The following is an 18433-nucleotide window of genomic DNA, read 5'->3' on the forward strand; positions in this document are numbered from 1 at the left end:
GAACACACATATTGCAGCAGTTAGCAGGCAGGAGAAACAGACTCTTTCTTTTTTTATAGTGCAGTATAAACGGTCTCTTTAGCCACATGAAAAATGACTTGCACCAGTTGGCCTGGTGTCTGCCTAGGGCGTTCTGAGACTGTTCTCAGAGGGGATCATAAGTGGACTTCGCTCTCTGTCCCGTGAGACACCTGCTCAGACCTCGAGCCAGTCATGCAGTCAGGGCTTTACGCTAACACAACCGCCAGGGTTTGCTCTACTCTGTAAGAACATGAACAAACCATGTTCTAAAGAGCTCCTGAACACAACCAAGAAAACGAGAGCCAAACGGTAACAGAGTTCATCAACATGGGAAGCATCACATAGAAGCACACCCTCCTCTTCAGCCAGCCGAAATAAAAAGTGAAATTTTTTTACAGTTAAGGATTAAAAATTTTAGTCATTAGCTTTATGAGATGTTGCCTCTCTTTCTTCTGACCTAGAACTTTGAAACCAACAAATGATAAGAAAAGAATAGAGAAAGAGAGGTCCCAAGTCACACTAGCACCCAATAATTCTTCTTACAGCGGGTGCTCCACAAGGAGCAGGACCCGAAACCTGTCAGAAGACAGAAACACGCAGCGCTGCTCAGTGTTTATGTACCAGGCTAGTTCCAAGTTCTCGTGCTGTTTTTTGAGACAGGCCCTCACTATGTAGCCCTGGCTGGCCTGGAACTCTATACAGACCAGGTTGGCTTTGAACTCATAAGCGATCTGTCTGCCACTGCCTCCTAAGTACTGAGATTACGGGCGTGTACCACCACTCCCAGCCTTTCATCTTAAAAGTTACTTCAAAGCTTTTTTGTTGTTTTGTTTCTGTGATTTTAGTATAAATCAGTGCATGTATATGTTTGGCAAGACTGTATGGAGGTCTTACACGATCTGACTAAAGACAGCTAACCTTCCAAAGAGAGAAGCAGGCAAGACCCCACTGAGGCACAACTCCCACAGCATATTTGGAAATGGAATTATGGGTAGGTTCCCCACATAATATCTATACAATTTCACTGTTCTGTCAAGATGGTTCTTTCTACTTACCCTAAAGCCAAGTATCTCTCCATGGACACCTATGTTTCCTTTGGCAAGAGAGCAAGTCAATGGCCTAAGTGAGGGTCTATTCCAGGCAGCAACACACAAGAGCAACAGGAAAGTAAGTGGGAGCACCCGGTGTGGTGCTCACACCAGCAGTCCCAGCACTAAGGAGACAGGCTGGAGGACTATTTAGTCTGAGGCTAGCACAGGCTACACAGCTAGATTAGAGGGCTGGGGAGACCGTGCAGTCAGTAAGGTGCTTGCTTGCAAGCAGTAAGAACCCAAACTGAATCCCTAGAACCCACATAAAGAGCCAGGCACAGCTGCACATGCTTCTAATCTCAGCTCTGGGGAGCCAGTGAAGGGAGGATTCCTGGGGCTCAATGGCCAGCCAGTCTAGCTTAACTACAGGACAATGAGAGACTATAATCAAAGATGGATGGCACTCCTCAGGATGATGTGTGAGGTTGTCCTCTGGTCTCCATACATACAGGAACATGCAAAAACACACACACAGGTATAAAAAAAGTAAGGCTAAAAGAGTGGGACAACATCAAGGTGTTTCTTCCGGGAACAGAAGGGCAGCTCTGAATTGCATCAAAGTAGCCTGGATGAACTCTGGCACACTGCCCCCGTGGCCTCTGCACATGACACAGGGACTAACACCTTCTAGTTCAGGACTCTTGCACATACACACTGGCCTCTGGGGGCAGAGATGACAATGAAGCCACAGTACAAAGACCCATTTACCAATTTACCAGCCACGGTCCACGTCAGCTTTACCTGGGGACTGAGCAGCCCGACTGTGAGCTGATACTGCTGACCATGTCAGATGTCAGTTCCTAATCTGTTCTATCCACGAGGATGCCTCTGCACTTCCCTTTCCTTCTTGCTTGTTAATGGAGCGACTTAGGAAAGGTAACAAGGAAAGCTTACTGAGCTGGAGTTAACACCTAACCAGCCAGTGCTAAAGCAGAAGGTCAGGACTCCAAGGTCACCCTCAGTCACACGGTGAAGCGGTGGCCAGCCTGAGGTAGACTGCAAACAAACAGTTTCTGTTTTATTAGATAGGAGAAAACATCTTAAGGAAGATTTTAAGGCTTAAATACAATGCTATATCCTACTTTATACTTAAGAGAGACATACTTTTAGTTGAAATGTACAAGATCTAATAGAATATGTGGATTTTTCAAAACCAACAAACATATCAAGATATCAGCAGCAGGCTGATACATGTGCCTCCCAGTCTGGAGGTCAAAGTTACAACAGACAGGGTGGGCCAGCCTGCCAACGCCGCCTCTCCTTGACCAGGCTGACAGCCAAGTGCCTGGCACTGCTCTGCAGTCGATTCTCAAATGGGCAGGCAGACACGGGGCCTCATGTAGTGGGGTCCAGTGGCTACTATCCATGTAGTAATGAGGGTGAAAATTCAGGCAATGTCAGAGAACCTTGTACCTCTACTAACTGAACCGCCAATAGTCTTTCCAGCCACCAGGGTGTTAAAGATGCTAGAGAAATGCAGATTAATAACCTGAACAAGAAACTTGACACACAAAACAGAAACAAAAAATGTGTATTTCCAAATACCAGATGGTAATGGATCTTATCTCTCTGTTAACACTAAAATTTGGGACAGTGGAAAATATTATAAACTATGGAGCTTTCACTCCTGTCCATGAAAGGCTGCAGGGCTGAGCACAGCATTTCCTAGTATCTGAGTCTCATCTCTTTGTTGGTAAAATGGAGTTCAAGTATCTGCTCCCCCTTAGTGCAACAGAGCTGCCGAACAGGCCAGATGAGCCAATTCAGGGATCCAGATTAGATAGGACGGGACGGTGCCTGCCCCCTCCTGCAGTGCCCATCCTGCAGTGCCCACCCTCTCCATCCTGCAGTGCCCATCCTGCTGTCCCCACCCCCTCCTGCAGTGCCCACCCCCTCCTGCTGGCCTCACCCCTTCCTGCAGTGCCCGCCCCCTCCTGCTGTCCCCACCCCCTCCTGCTGTCCTCACCCCTTCCTGCTGTCCCCACCCCCTCCATCCTGCAGTGCCCGCCCCCTCCTGCTGTCCCCACCCCCTCCTGCTGTCCCCACCCCCTCCTGCTGTCCCCACCCCCTCCTGCAGTGCCCACCCCCTCCTGCTGTCCCCACCCCCTCCTGCTGTCCCCACCCCCTCCTGCAGTGCCCGCCCCCTCCTGCTGTCCCCACCCCCTCCTGCTGTCCCCACCCCCTCCTGCTGTCCCCACCCCCTCCTGCTGTCCCCACCCCCTCCTGCAGTGCCCACCCCCTCCTGCTGGCCTCACCCCCTCCTGCTGTCCCCACCCCCTCCATCCTGCAGTGCCCGCCCCCTCCTGCTGTCCCCACCCCCTCCTGCTGTCCCCACCCCCTCCTGCTGTCCCCACCCCCTCCTGCAGTGCCCACCCCCTCCTGCTGTCCCCACCCCCTCCTGCTGTCCCCACCCCCTCCTGCTGTCCCCACCCCCTCCATCCTGCAGTGCCCGCCCCCTCCTGCTGTCCCCACCCCCTCCTGCTGTCCCCACCCCCTCCTGCAGTGCCCACCCCCTCCTGCTGGCCTCACCCCCTCCTGCTGTCCCCACCCCCTCCATCCTGCAGTGCCCGCCCCCTCCTGCTGTCCCCACCCCCTCCTGCTGTCCCCACCCCCTCCTGCTGTCCCCACCCCCTCCTGCAGTGCCCACCCCCTCCTGCTGTCCCCACCCCCTCCTGCTGTCCCCACCCCCTCCTGCTGTCCCCACCCCCTCCATCCTGCAGTGCCCGCCCCCTCCTGCTGTCCCCACCCCCTCCTGCTGTCCCCACCCCCTCCTGCTGTCCCCACCCCCTCCTGCAGTGCCCACCCCCTCCTGCTGTCCCCACCCCCTCCTGCTGTCCCCACCCCCTCCTGCTGTCCCCACCCCCTCCTGCTGTCCCCACCCCCTCCTGCAGTGCCCACCCCCTCCTGCTGGCCTTACCCCCTCCTGCTGTCCCCACCCCCTCCATCCTGCAGTGCCCGCCCCCTCCTGCTGTCCCCACCCCCTCCATCCTGCAGTGCCCGCCCCCTCCTGCTGTCCCCACCCCCTCCATCCTGCTGTCCCCACCCCCTCCTGCTGTCCCCACCCCCTCCTGCTGTCCCCACCCCCTCCTGCTGGCCTCACCCCCTCCTGCTGTCCCCACCCCCTCCATCCTGCAGTGCCCGCCCCCTCCTGCTGTCCCCACCCCCTCCATCCTGCAGTGCCCACACCTTCCTGCAGTGCCCACCCCCTCCTGCTGTCCCCACTTATGTTAGACCAAGCTTGGCAGAAGATAGTGTTGAGTTCAGAAATCAAGAGATGGAGAGATCTGCTGAGGAAAACCGAACTGTGCCAAGGGGTTAGGGTTGTGCGGTAGATATAGACAAGAGAGAGGGAGCAAACGCAACACCATGAAGCAACCAGACACGCCTGACCTCTCTGTCTCTTGCTAAGGGTCAGAACAAGAAGCAAGACAAGCAGAAATGAAATCTCAAAACACAGGGCCTTAGAGAAGATACTAACAGTAGCGGGAAAGGGCTGGGACGACAGGGAGGGTCCTCCATGGAAAGGTAAGACCTGGAAGAGCTGGGTCTCCTTGGGACACAGATGAAAAGACAAGGGAAAGAGGCAAAGCCTTGGGCTGACAGACCACAGCAAACTGGTCTGTCTACTGCTCTGGCAATATGGTGTGTTTAAGAAAAAACAACACAACTCCCAAACCAGACCAAGACTTTAGCCTCAGAAGCAACTCTAGCTAATTCTATGACTTCGATCAATATAATACAGTCTCTGAAGTCCCTGTTTGCTGGATTAGGTCTAAAGCGTACTTAAACCTGAAAGTTAAAAATCACATCACACATGGTAGACCAACCCACAATCAACACCTACACATTACCAGGTTAATGGCTGAATGCTTGGCACTGTTCTGAGAACACAGGCAGGCTGATCTTTAGAAGAGATATTAAAGTGCACTTGAAGGTTGGAGTCAATAAGGATGAGAAAGTCTTAGGAGATCTTGTGGGACCAGAGTACTGAGCAGCTACTGTTAGTGTATCCTGACTCTAGCGGGAAGGATGCATCCAGGAGCCATACAGCAATACTGTCTAAACACAGCGCATGGGATGCTTTAACTCTGTGATACCTAGGGCTGCCCTGAGGAATTCTACTGTGCAGTGTAGAAGAGTTGTGGTGTATAATCAGTAGTACTTTGGGTCATACACTGTCGTCCATTCAACCTATTTATTTGCTAAGAGCCTATTACATCCTAGATACTACTGTGCCCACTTATGATGCACAAGAGACAAAGACATCCGCCCTCATGCTGATTATAGCCTAGCAGAGGAAACAGGTACTAACAAAAAAGATAGTAAGTTCAGATTAGTTAGAGACACAAGAGCCAGACCAGAGAGCATGCTGGGGCACAGGCGCCATCCTAAGAAAGATAGTTCAGGCCTCACTGGGAAAGTGGCATGTGATATCAAGTGAAGGGGTAAGAAATCTGTCACTCAAATATCAGGGAAAACTCCCATGTGAGACATGGACTAGATGTTCAGAGTCTGTTGGTTCAATAAATAGCAAATGGTTTGTGGGATTCATCCGTAGGACCCCTTCCATCCCTACACAGTCCTGCAATACAGGTCACACACTTCATTTGAGAAACAGAACTGACCTCATAAGACAGACAGCATTTACAGCAGGGTCAGCTTTATTATTTAGGAGAGCTAGACACTTTGTCAGCAGTGACAGCAGTTACTTTCATGTTTGATTTTCATCACAGCCCTGTGGGTTTTCCTCATTTCTCCCCTTTCCAAAGCATACCATTTGGGAAGAAGTTGAAAATGTAAAATTCCAAAACTGCTCTATTTATGAATCACTCTTAACCTGATCATAGGTGGGACACCACAGTCAGGGTCAGAAGGTAGCTGATATGGCTCAAATTATTTTTGTCTGTAGACGTGGAAAACATTTGTCTTACTATTTATTAACATGAATTTACATGCTGTTTGTTATATTCATGAGTGTGATTATATAATGTATGAATAAATAAACTAGTTCTTTTAAGCAGCTGTGCTTAATGGATTTCACAAAGCATTGCTTGGCTGTAGAACACTGATGGCTCCTCAATGAGGCAGCTATGTAAATACCAACGGTTCAGAAGCACTGGAGTGTGCTCATCAATCAGCTGTTTGTGCTTTATAACTGTCCTAATACGTGTGTTTATGTACACTTTATTCTGGGACTGTCTAAGCACACTGGTCATTAAAACAACTTGAGAATCTGAGTACTGACTTCTGGGCGCTGTTCCAGAGCTCCTGAAACATGTATCTATCCATCCATAAACTCTGAAGACTGACTGACTTCAAGAGGGTGTCAGGAAGCACCAGGCTTATCTCTGATGCTGATCCCAAGCAGCGTCATATGCTTACCATCGATGACTTCAAATGCAGCAAGTCTAAAATCAACATCCTCTCCTCTTTATGCACCCATCAAGATAAACTGTAGCGAGATCTATGGCAGTCAGTTTCTTTTGCGGGTACTATACTGTGTAGCACATTAAAAGAAGGGCATGTCTCAATGGAATTTTGTTATGCTCTTCTTGGCCATAAGCTAGTTGAAATAAAATTCTCTTTGAGTTGAGAAGAGAATCAGAAAGGCTTTTCTTAGGCCCCTTGTTCAACTTTCTGCCCAGTGAAAAATCTCCTCTACTAAGAGTCCTGGGGCAAAATGGCCAACACTTGGTGCCTCCACCTGTGGGGCCAACCTCACCAGATGTCTCTGCAGTGTGTCAGAACACCTTCAGCGACACAGAACTCACACTCGGAAAGCTTGCTTTGCCCTTCTGTCAGGTCGGTACATATTAGTGATAAGAACTCGGAGTTTAAACGTTTGCCGTGTTCAGAGCTGTGATGTCTGACTTGGTCCATCCGCAGTCTAACTTGTGCCCGCAGGGGAAGGAATCTTTCTTTTTACGAAACGAAATGGGAACAGGTTTTCTTCCTCAGGCTTCTTTGCTCAAACCAAACAATATATCCAATATTAAACAAACAAAAAAAAGCAAAGTCCTAGTAATACTTAAATGTGTGTGTGTGGGGGGACATTCTTAATCTTACCTGTGAGAATGAGCACTTTAACTATTGTGGTGTATAAACTTCCAGACTTTTCCTATTCATATATATTAACATAAGCATACATTTTTCATACAAAGAGATCATATCACTTAGTAGTCTCATTTTTGCTAAGTATTATGGAGTTATCTATTTCAATAAATGGCATATTATCATAATGGCCAAGCAGTATTCCATTTTATAGAATCATGCATATATATAAGATATATGTATCTCCTAAAACTGTACCATAATTTACTCTTACCCTATTAGTGCCATTTTTTTTTTTTTGGCAAACATAACCAGCAATCTAATGGATGTACTAAGAAATGTGATTTCTGTACCAAAAGGTATATAAAATGTGTATTTAAAAAAAAACTTATATGTCTGTTTTTTTAAACCTTTGAACTAGAAAAGTCTCGTTTCTAGGTAGTTCATCAAGCTGCTGCGGCTGCAAACACAGTTTCACTGGACGGCTGGAAATCTGTGCTTGAGTGGTGAGGACACCTCCCACCTCCAGGACTGACTCTGCATCCGGCACAGTGGTCTGGGGCTGCTCTCGGGTAGGTCAGTAGCTGGTGTGAGGGGCATGGGCTAAGTAAGGCTGCCTGCTTCCTCTAAACTGATCTGTACTCAGCTGACTAAATATTTCATTTTGTTCATTTAAACAGGGCTTCCTTTGCTTTGACTTTGGTGTTTAAAACTCTTGGTGTTTTAAAAACACTAAACTTAAACAGTGAGAAACTTATAATGTAATTGTAAACATTATGATAATATGAAGAAGATATTCAGAGCTGTCAGGGACTCCATGTCACATAAGTAAAAGTCAACTTTGTTCACAGAAATTGTAAGAGTCGGCATGGTACCCTACAGTTTAGTTAGGATGGCCCAAGTGATGATCGGATGGAACACAGGCATTTTAAACACATTCAAAAACCACACCAGGACTACATACAAGGCCAAGGTAACAAAAGCCCATAAACAGTGCAACAAGATACAATAAGCAAATACTCAGCTCTGTTCTTCTAACTAAAGAACCAGGAAGGAGGCCAACGAGAGAAGTTCCCAATTCTTCCCCTCTCCTCTCATCTACTCATTATGCTTGGAAGAAGAGCCCAGTTGTGAGAACTCTATGGAGGACAAAGAACTAAAACTGCGAGAGAAACACCGCACTCTGGCCAGGAGAGCGGGTTCTGTGGTCTGCAGGGTGTGGTAGGAGCTCTGAGTTACCCAGGCTAAGTTAACAGGAGCCCAAAGATGATAGTGACAGGACCACAGACTAGGACCAGGCAACAGAAAGCAGGGAGCTCGGCGTACGGAGGGGCCTGCTGTGCTCAGGGCTGCACTGTGGGATTCCTTCAGCATATGCATCCAGCCACGTATCTTACGGTATGTGTACTCTACTGTATCAAAGTTGTACCTCAATAAAAAAAATGAACTGAAACAAGAAAATAGGCAAGATAACGAAACAAAATCCTCATTTGAACAGGACAGCAGGATGACCTTCAAGACATACTGAGGATATATGCATGTGGGAATGGTGCTTCAATATAGAACACAGTTAGGGTGGTTAGTGCATTTATTACTTTGAGAATCCTGCCAATCAATTTTAAATTCAACTTTTATGCTGCTGAATTTCTACCCTTAAACTGGCTAAAGATTGAAAGAAGGCCAGGGTGTTCGGCCATCCCATCACCAGAGCAGGTCAGCTCAGGCACTCTTTCGACCATTGCCAGTTGTCTACAGTGGAGGTATCTTTGTGGATTTCTGGGGACCTCTCTAGCACTCTGCTTCTTCCTATTCCCCAGGGGTATATTCATCATGGTATCTCCCTCCCTGTTCTCCCACTCTGCTCCTGATCCAGCTGGGACCTCCCGCTCCCCTAAGCTCTCTTTCCCCCGACCCTTGCCCTCCATTACCCTCCCACCCCCAGTTTGCTCATGTAGATCTCATCCATTTCTCTGTCACTGGACGATCCCTGTGTCTTTCTTAGGGTCCTCTTTACTAGGTAGCCTCCCTGGAATTGTGAGAACACCCTGGCTGTCATGATAGAACATGACAGAACATCCAGTGTTTGATGGAAGCGCATGCAGAGATCCACGGCCCAGCCCCAGGTAGAGCTCAGGGAGTCCAACTGGCAAGAGAGAGGAGGGACTGTATGAGTGAAAGATATTGAGACCATGATTGGAAAAAGCACAAGGACAAATAGCCAAACTAGCGGAAATGCATGAACTGTGAACCAATGGCTGAGGAGCCCCCATGGAACTGGACCAGGACCTCTGGATAAGTGAGACAGTTGATTAGCTTGAACTGTTTGGGAGGCCCCCAGGCAGTGGGACCAAGACCTGTCCTTGGTGCATGGGCTGGCTTTTTGGAGCCTGGGGCCTATGCTGGGACACTTTGTTCAGCCTTGGTGTAGGGAGGAGACTGGACCTGCCTTGGCTGAGTCTACCAGGCTGGGCTGACTCCCCAGGGGAGACCTTACCTTGGAGGAGGAGGGAGGACGGGGGAATCCGTGGCTGATATGTGAAATTAAGTTAATTATAAAATAAAAAAGAAAGAAAGAAGGCATTGAGTATGCTAACATAAAGAACAGTGTGTTACTGGAAATAAAACTGACAATAGTTCTGAAGGCTTTCTTCACTATCCGATCTACAAACTGCACCCTCAGATCTTTTCAAGAGTGTCAAGATGTTCATGTTAACATGGGAGGAGAGGAGGGAGGGAAAACTGCGATCGGGATGTAAAATAAATGAACACATTTAATTTTTAAAAAAGGGAAATGTAACTATGACTACATTACATTCAGTCTGGCCATTGTCATTAGAAATGGAGATTATTCATGCCAGAAACATGTATCTATGAGGAGATGTTTGCAAGTACAAGCCTGAAGCCTTGTCATTTAGAAACTGAGTGGGAAAACATAATCAAACCAGTTGATTCTGCTAAAAGCACTACATACATGCTCACGATGAGGGAGAAGGAACAGCTGTGGGCAGACGCATGGGCAGCCTCTTTTCACTCTAGTCTGTAGGGGCCTTTGGGCTCCAAACTAAACTGAACCATTGAAAAAGAAGTCAAAAGTCAGACTTCTGAACACACAGCTTTATCAAAAGGGGGAAGGTATTCAAACACAAAACATGTATTTCCTCTTTAGTTGAAAATGCTGAAATCTGAAATCTATGGCTAGAAACAGGCTGACTATTGGACTTGACAAGATTTGAGTCAACTGCTAGAATGGGAGCTGTGTCTCCACTATACCGGAGTGCATACCTTGTCAGCAACCCCCAGTTCAGAAATCCTACTACTCAATTACAACTAATTTTGTTAAAGCTACCCCTGAACAAGGCACACTTAAGTATGCTTGAAAACTGTGAAGAGCTAAGGCTTTCGGAACTGTGGACAGAGGAGTGTTTATCTGGGAGACCACTTATTATCTTAAAAAGACTTAAACATAATTCTTTCTTTCCTCCAAACCACTAAGCAGAGAGCCCCCAACCTCAAGAAAAATTTAAAGCCAAGAGCCATAGGATGTGGCAGCTCATGCCTATAATCTTCACACTGGAGAGGCCAAGGTAAGAGGCCCTCCATGAGTTCAAGGTCAGGTTGGGCTAGAGTGAGTTCTTGCCTCAAAACAAACAACAAACAACAAACCCACAAAAACCAAGCAGGCAAAAATGCTGAATTTCAACAAATCACATTTCTAGAAAACAAAGATTATGACATTAATGGAATCAGCACTTATTCTCCCCAGCAAGGAAATTCCCCAGGAAGAAAATCCCTTCCTTTAGGAGGGGAAGAGGGCATCAGTCACATACACCACACTAGGCAAGCTGCGTCCACTGTCATGAGACTGACTAGTAAGGTCTACAAATACAGATCTTTAGATTTGAAGCAAGAAAAGTATCAGGTGACCGATGGGAAAAGAAAAAACAGTTAAAGTGAAGGAGATGGGTCAATTATTGTCGGCAGAGTGAGGCCCTTACAGCAGCCGACAGAGAATGACAGGTACATGACCGAGTTTTAAGTCAACACTCACGTAACAATCACGTGCAGACAGAAACTACTTGGGAAGTGAAAGAGTGGGAGGTAAGGCGAGGAGTTCTCTAACCATCATCAGGTCCGGGACACGAAGGTCTGTAACAATAGGCCTAGGGCAGCAGTGATCACAGGGGACAGGCATAGCAGGAATTACTGGATGTGAGAAAGTCCATCCCGTCATTTCATATGCAGAAAACCCTTCATTTCTAAAATAGCTCACATCTGAGCTCCAGTCTCTAACAGCTCTATTTCTCACCCCTCTACCCCAACTCCATGGTAATTAACTTAAAACATTGCTTTTACAGGCTGCAGCCCATACCAATTATCCTGTAACAATGTGTGGTGGCTCCATGGTACCTGGAGAAAGGCTTCCTCCTAGGCTAATAGTCAGGGTCGATCAGTTTGGTCACAAGCTAAAATCAAGACACAGGGTACAAAAAAGGGACTGGGTTTAGGTTTAGGTTTGGATTTAGAGAACCACAAAGATGTTTGTTTTCTTGGATATGTTGCCTGCCTTTCCTGGCCCTGGCTCTTTCCTTGTGAAACAGAAATATCAATGTATAATGTTAATACCAATGACAGCAATAGCATTACTAACAACTAGCATCTACAGAGGGCTTGGTGTATGCCAGACTCTGCACTCAGCAATTCACATGAATTATCCACTAAAGTATTATGGATACTGCAAAAATACTACAGGGATGCTAACTACTCATCTTTAAGTTCCCTCAAACTATCTGTTAGCAAGTCAGTTCTAGGATCTCAATTGCAGTGATACAGAACAGCTATTAAAAAAAAAGAAGCAGCAAAGTGGTGTTAAGTATTCTTCCCTCTTGTTTCTGACTTACAATCTCCAGCCCAAGTGTGACCAAATCTAACTATTTAGACTAAAAGTCATTAATTGCCATGGAAGAGAACAAATAAGAGACATTATTCCCTCTAATATACGTAAGCTGACAATCTAGCATCTTCTACAAACAAGCATCTTCTTTTCTCATCACATACTGCTGTCACTCGATGTGAACCATGGCTCTGATGTCATGGTAAGACAACGTGGGACACAAAAGAAGAGAAGCAGCTCTCCCAGGCCTGCACAGTATTAAGGTATTAATACGGTGTTAGTACATATAAAGTCTTAACCTGCCATAAACCAGCAGTGTTGCCTCTAGAGTTACAGTCGGCACCCAGCAAAGCCATGGCCAGCAGCAATGTCTGATCCACAGCTGTGTCCCACTGCTGGAACGCTTCTTGATGTTTACGGGTACACAGAGCAGGACGATAAAGTGATGGATTTCAAATCACAAGTTTCCTCATGACGTTCATGCTGCTTCAAGTGACAGACATGTCCCTGAGACAATGCAAACACACAGCCTTTCTGGACACGCACTCCCGAGAATGCTGTATTGCTTTATTATGCCTTCCCGTGATTGCTTAAATTGACTTATTAAGGGTCCCTGAAGATTTGGGGGAGAGGAGGATGGCCAAAACACAGCATGCAATGAACCAGAGGGACCTTTATTCATAAATTCAACCAACATTTGCTGAGATTTTTTTTTTCTATATTCCAAGGTACTGGATGTCAGATGTCTAAATTCCAATGTACTGGTGCAGCAAACACCAAATATATGGAAGAAGCTTTTTTTATTGACATGAATTAGATGGTATATACCAGCTGTTTTTATAAACAACAAACACAAGGACTACACCAAACGGCCAGCAGATGCAAAGCTTTATACATACTTAGATTTTCCTACTGACACTCTGCTTTAATATGTTATACCCTTCTAAAAACCCACTAGTGAGCAGAATTTTGTAAAGATTTATTTTATTTTTAATTATGTGTCTGTGAGGAGGTTATGTGAATGTGAGTGTAGGTACATGGGGAGGCCAGAAAAATGGTTTCAGATCTCTTGGATCCAGAGTTACAAACAGTTGTGAGCTGCCTAATATGGGTGCTGAGAATTGAACTCATGTTCCCTGTAAAAGCAGTGACTGCCTTAACTGCTGGGCCATCTTTAAAGAGTTAAGTTTCATTTATTCATTCATTCATTCATTCATTCATTCATATATCATGTTTTTATCTTCAGGAAACATTTTCAAAGATATTGCTGTCTTTTAAACATTTAAGAAGAAAAACAAATATGCAAAAAAAAAAAAAAAATCCAAAAAACAAAAAACCAATAACAAAGCTTACCCTAAACCTCATGGTTCAATGAACCCCTTTATTAGACTCCGCACTGTTGGTCATGATTTGGGCAGCACTCCAGTGAGTGAGGTTCTTGTCTCACATCACATTAACTGGGGTCAGCTAGGGTGGGTGGGACAGTCACACTGGTAAGAATGGTGGGAAGAGCGCCCCCACACACACACACAAAATGTAGCTGCAGGGCCTCCTCATGAGTTCCCAGAAGAAACAATGGGCTTCTACATGTCTTAAACATCAGCTCAGGGAGCAAGGAACCAAGGTGAAGTGGCTAGACCTTTTAGAATGGCCCCTAACTGGCTGAATATTTGTTTTGCATACTCTAATGTTCAGCCCAGACTCAAAAGGAAGAGTAATAAATGCTTTTTCTCAGTGGAAATTGTATCAATGAATCCGTAACCATCTTTAGTCCACTTAGTCAAAAATAAAAATGTCCCTTTGAAACTGAACAAATCTCTAGCTTATGAGGACTTACCAAATGAACGAAAGCAGTAAGGATGCAGGCCAGGTCAAAGGCACTCCTTACAGTCACATGCAGAAATGGACTGAACTCAGAAGATTCTGGTAACAAGAGTCTGAGATCCAATCAGGAGCAACCACACAGCCCGTCGCCCAGACTGGCGTACCGCTGAGATGGAATGGAGTATGTAGCACAGTAGACACACGCCTCAATGACCCAGAGAAGCAGGGACACGTGGTCACCTCTGGAGCAGGGGACAGATCCCAGCAGCAGTGCTTGGGTGACCTAACTCGACACTTTCTGCCTGTCACAATGCAGCTCCGCTCTGTCCGACAGGGATGGTGAGCACCAGCGTGCTGGCTGGCTCTTGAGGTGAGGCTGCTGGTAGATGGAGGCAGCAGGCCTTGCCAGGCCCAGGAGTCCAGCCGGAAGCTCCTCTAGCAATGCTCTAGCTGCAACTCCCTGTGCTCAAAGGATGCTCTATCTGCATCCTTCCTGAGTAAGGGACAGCGCTCCAGCTCTGGTCAGCGGCCACTGAACGTTAGAGCAGACTCAGTGCCAGACTACCAAAATCAAGCCGTCCACCTTAGTATTGTAAGAAAAGGCTGAATTTGAGTCACTGAGAACTCTCTCAGCCTCGGCTCTTAAAAACAAAACAAAACTTACACACATGAAGTCCGGTTCATTTCCTAGCTAGCTCTCATTCATGTGTGTCATTTGTTAATGTTCTAGTGAGTTTTTGTGTAGGTGTGTATGTGATTCTCGCTAGCCTTCAGGTATTTCACTACAGGGCTTAACAAAGGGCATCTGGTCCTTGACTTTACTAACTGAGATTACTGATGGCCGAAGTTTGTTTAGACTGTTGGCTCTGAAAGCCAGAAAAGGAAGCTGTGAGTAAACATGGGTCACTAGGGGGAGAAGGAAATTATTTTGGATAGAGGCGATAAAAACACACTGAACATCTATTGTGCTCTGAATGTTGAGCCTCCCCACAATTTAGAGGTTTAAACTTCATCCCCAGAGTGACAGACCTAAGACATGAGCGACTTTAAGGGGAGATTAGCTACCGTATGAAAGAGACTGTTAGCGCCCTTAGAAAAGGGTCCAGTCGAGGGGATTCATTTTTTTCTCTTCCCATTTCATGGAGATGCGGCAAGAGGAGGCATCTACGAACACCGAATGCTCTTGTACCTTGATTTTGGATTTTCTACCCTCCATAACTGTGAGCAATGCACTTTTATTGTCTACAAATTACCCAGTCTGCAGCAGCCCCAGAGGACTAGGGCACTGATCAATGTAAATATACAATTGTTATTATTCCTATAGACAGTTTTCTGATTACTAATGAGTTAGGATGAGTGAAAAATTCCCCAAGAAAGGTGGCTTAATAAAAGCAAGGTTTCTGGTGGAAGACATTTTGAAACTTAAAAAATCAAGTTGTTTTAAGACTGTACTTCTGTATAAGTTAGAACTGTCAAATATATATTCACTGACAGTACATTTTGGCACATCAGCTAAAGATAGTATCCTGCATGTATTCTGCATAATGCCCAGGGCAGTGCTATGCAAATGAGGTGGCTTAAGCCATATTATTTGATGTTGACAGTTATGATTTTTATACAAAGTCAGATAAAACTTTTTCAGGAATTGGTTTATTAAGAAAAATCTGTCAACACTTTACTATATATAACCAGCCACAGAGTGTTAACATTCTCTTTATCCACCCAGAGCTTCTGGCATTCATGAAAAGGTCTACTATCATCTTCAACTTCTCAAGGTGAACAATGCTATTTAAAAATACTAATACTCTATGCTGATTATGTTTTGTATATTATTTTTGTAATTAAAACACATATACTCAAAACCACTACAGTTTCCTCTCATCAAAGAAGTCCTTGTCACCAGAGTTAAGTTCGCCAGGGGCAGGCAAAGACCCAGAACTCAAAGCAGCAAAGGTCTACGGTATAAGTCTCATTACACGCCCTGTGAGGCTGAGCAGAGGAGCGGGCAATGGAACCGTGGCTCGGATTAGCTCCAGGACACACCTAGACAGTTCCCAAGAAACCACACAGTCTCACAAAGGTCTGGGTTTAATCCTCCTGTGATTTTTCTTGAACTGTTTTTATTGGTAATTTGGGGTTGTTGTGTAAAGGAGCACTGTATGTTCACTATTTCAGTTATTAATCATAGTCATGTTGAAGATGAGGAAATTAAACCGTGGAGAAGGTTGACTGCATAACCAGTGAGGGCTGGAGTTCAGCTTCAGCCACAGCAGCACTCATTGTCTCCAAGACGAAAAGGCAGCATCATTATGCACAAGAAAATTTCATATTTGAGAAGTATAAAGACTATTTCAAGCATTCAGTGAAAACTGGAAGATGAGTATATTTAGAATCTGCAATAAAATGATATAACAAATTACAGAGGAAAATACTAATATTTCATTTTGAGATCCATAAGGACATCTGGTAAAGTAGAAAATATTAATATGTATTGAATAATTAATATGATACAGGATTGCCACTCTGAATTATTAACTTTTGAGGTGACAAAGTAAGAGAAGCAACTCCCTTAAATGAAATGTGTTAAGCAAAGGTTTAAATGTGCCTCCTGTGTAGTTTTACTAAGTGATCTGAAGCTATCCACACTCGTGGTCTTCTTCGCCTAACTCACAGTCTTCACCTATTTTACTGAATCCACACTATCCTGAACTAATGCAGCCCACTCTCCCAACTGTCTCAGCAACTAGATGGAGAGCCAACTATAGACTGGATAACCCCATCTGAAACATGGGGGACCAGAAGTACTTCAGACTGTAGATTTTGGAAGGTTTGCAGTATCTTGTGAATAGAACCCATGTCTAAACATGAAATTCATTAAGTTTAACGTACACCTTAGACATATGGCTTGCAATATTCATACAATATTTGTAGTACACCTATGATTTGAGTGCAAGTGGTCACATGAAGTCAGGTGTGGGGCTCTTCCCCTGAAGCATCAGGCTGGTAAGTTTTAGGGTTAGAAGCACTTTTGGTTTCAGATGAAATTGTAGAGTACAGATGTTCATCCTGTACAGCATCCCTTGCTCTACCTTAGGTTGAGACAGGCAGGGGCCATCTTCCCTTCCTGGATGAACAAGATTACATAACTAAACACTACTTTTGCTTGTGATTGTGATGCCAACTCACACTGGGAAGTATTTTGTCTTCACACTCTTAAATAACATATCATGGTAGAAAGCCAGGAAAACCAGGAGAGAAGAATCGTTTCAAAGCATTAGACAGTTCCATTTAGTGTTCCTGGAGTAAAATTATCTAAGACAGCAGTCTCCAAAGTGTGTGAGATGAGAGCACTTTGGTAGGTCATGGGGACACTTAGTGAACAGAACAGAAGAGTAAACAGAAATGGGGCACAAACAACACGGCAGGTTTAACGACATCTGTGTACTGATCGGCGTGGAAGTGGACGTGGACCCCGTGTAAGGAAACGTGAAGGTGACTGGTGAATGACTAAGAAAAGGAAGCATACGGTGTACTCATTACTACAAGAGTTTTAAACGCATAAAAGTTATAAGTCATTTTAGGTATGCCTTTAAATCTTAATTATACCATAAAGGCAAAAAAAATAAACAAAAAACAAAACAAAACAACCCCCCTAAACACAAACGAAAAATAAAACCAAACCCCTCAAACCACAACCTACCTATCCTATTCAGTAAATATATTTCAACATCATGAACAGGAACGTCTAAGTATGTTTATTGAACCAGCTGCAATCTATCTTAAAAAGCATTTTCAGAAACACTCTTCAGCAACATGTGACTAAAAGTACAGTCCCAACATTCAGTATCTAGCTGCAGCAAATTTTCCATGCTGACATGTGACAGGGCCTCCCAATCATGACCTTAACAAAACATGCTAATAATTGACTCCAATATCCATAACCTCACTTTAATTCACATGCTTCAAAAACATCAACATCTAATGTCACTAATAACCTTCAATTTACAACAGTAATTTATTAAAAACTAGACTCTTTTATAGGGGCAATGATGCCCACTAGACACTGGAGGCTAAATAACTAAAAGCCCAGGGCCAGGAATGAGCTGCTGCTTTTAGTTGTTGGCTAGTGAGGTCTCTCTTATAGACCCTGAAACATTACAAGATATTGCCGCTGCTCTTGGTTACCCTCTAGAACTGGACTGTAAGGTCCTAATGCTGAAGATACCACATACTTGAATTATAGAACGTGGTGAAATCAAGCTGGTATGGACCTTGAAGCTTCATTCCCATTGGCTAGCTTTCCTAACACTGGAAGATGCTATATATGCTACCAGAGGAGAAAAAGGATCACCAACCATAGTCAGCTATGAACCCTATGAGCTACAACAATGACTGGCCTGACAAGCCATACCCACTGATGCAATAACAGCACACACACTGGCAGAAGTTTCTGACTGCATTCAAGTCCCACTCCACAGGCTAAGACCCGTACCTGGCACCATTATTGGCCCAAGAATCTAGAAATAGGTCATAGACCCTACAGGAGAACCTACTA

General features: G+C 45.2%; 1 protein-coding gene across 1 annotated transcript in view; it reads right to left on the reverse strand.

Annotated features, from left to right (window-relative positions):
* Window positions 1-18433, reverse strand: part of Rap2a (RAP2A, member of RAS oncogene family) — a 29414-nt gene that overhangs the window by 1903 nt on the left and 9078 nt on the right. The window lies entirely within an intron of this gene.

This window comes from Peromyscus eremicus, chromosome 9 (genome assembly GCF_949786415.1).
Source record: "Peromyscus eremicus chromosome 9, PerEre_H2_v1, whole genome shotgun sequence".
NCBI lineage: Eukaryota > Metazoa > Chordata > Mammalia > Rodentia > Cricetidae > Peromyscus > Peromyscus eremicus.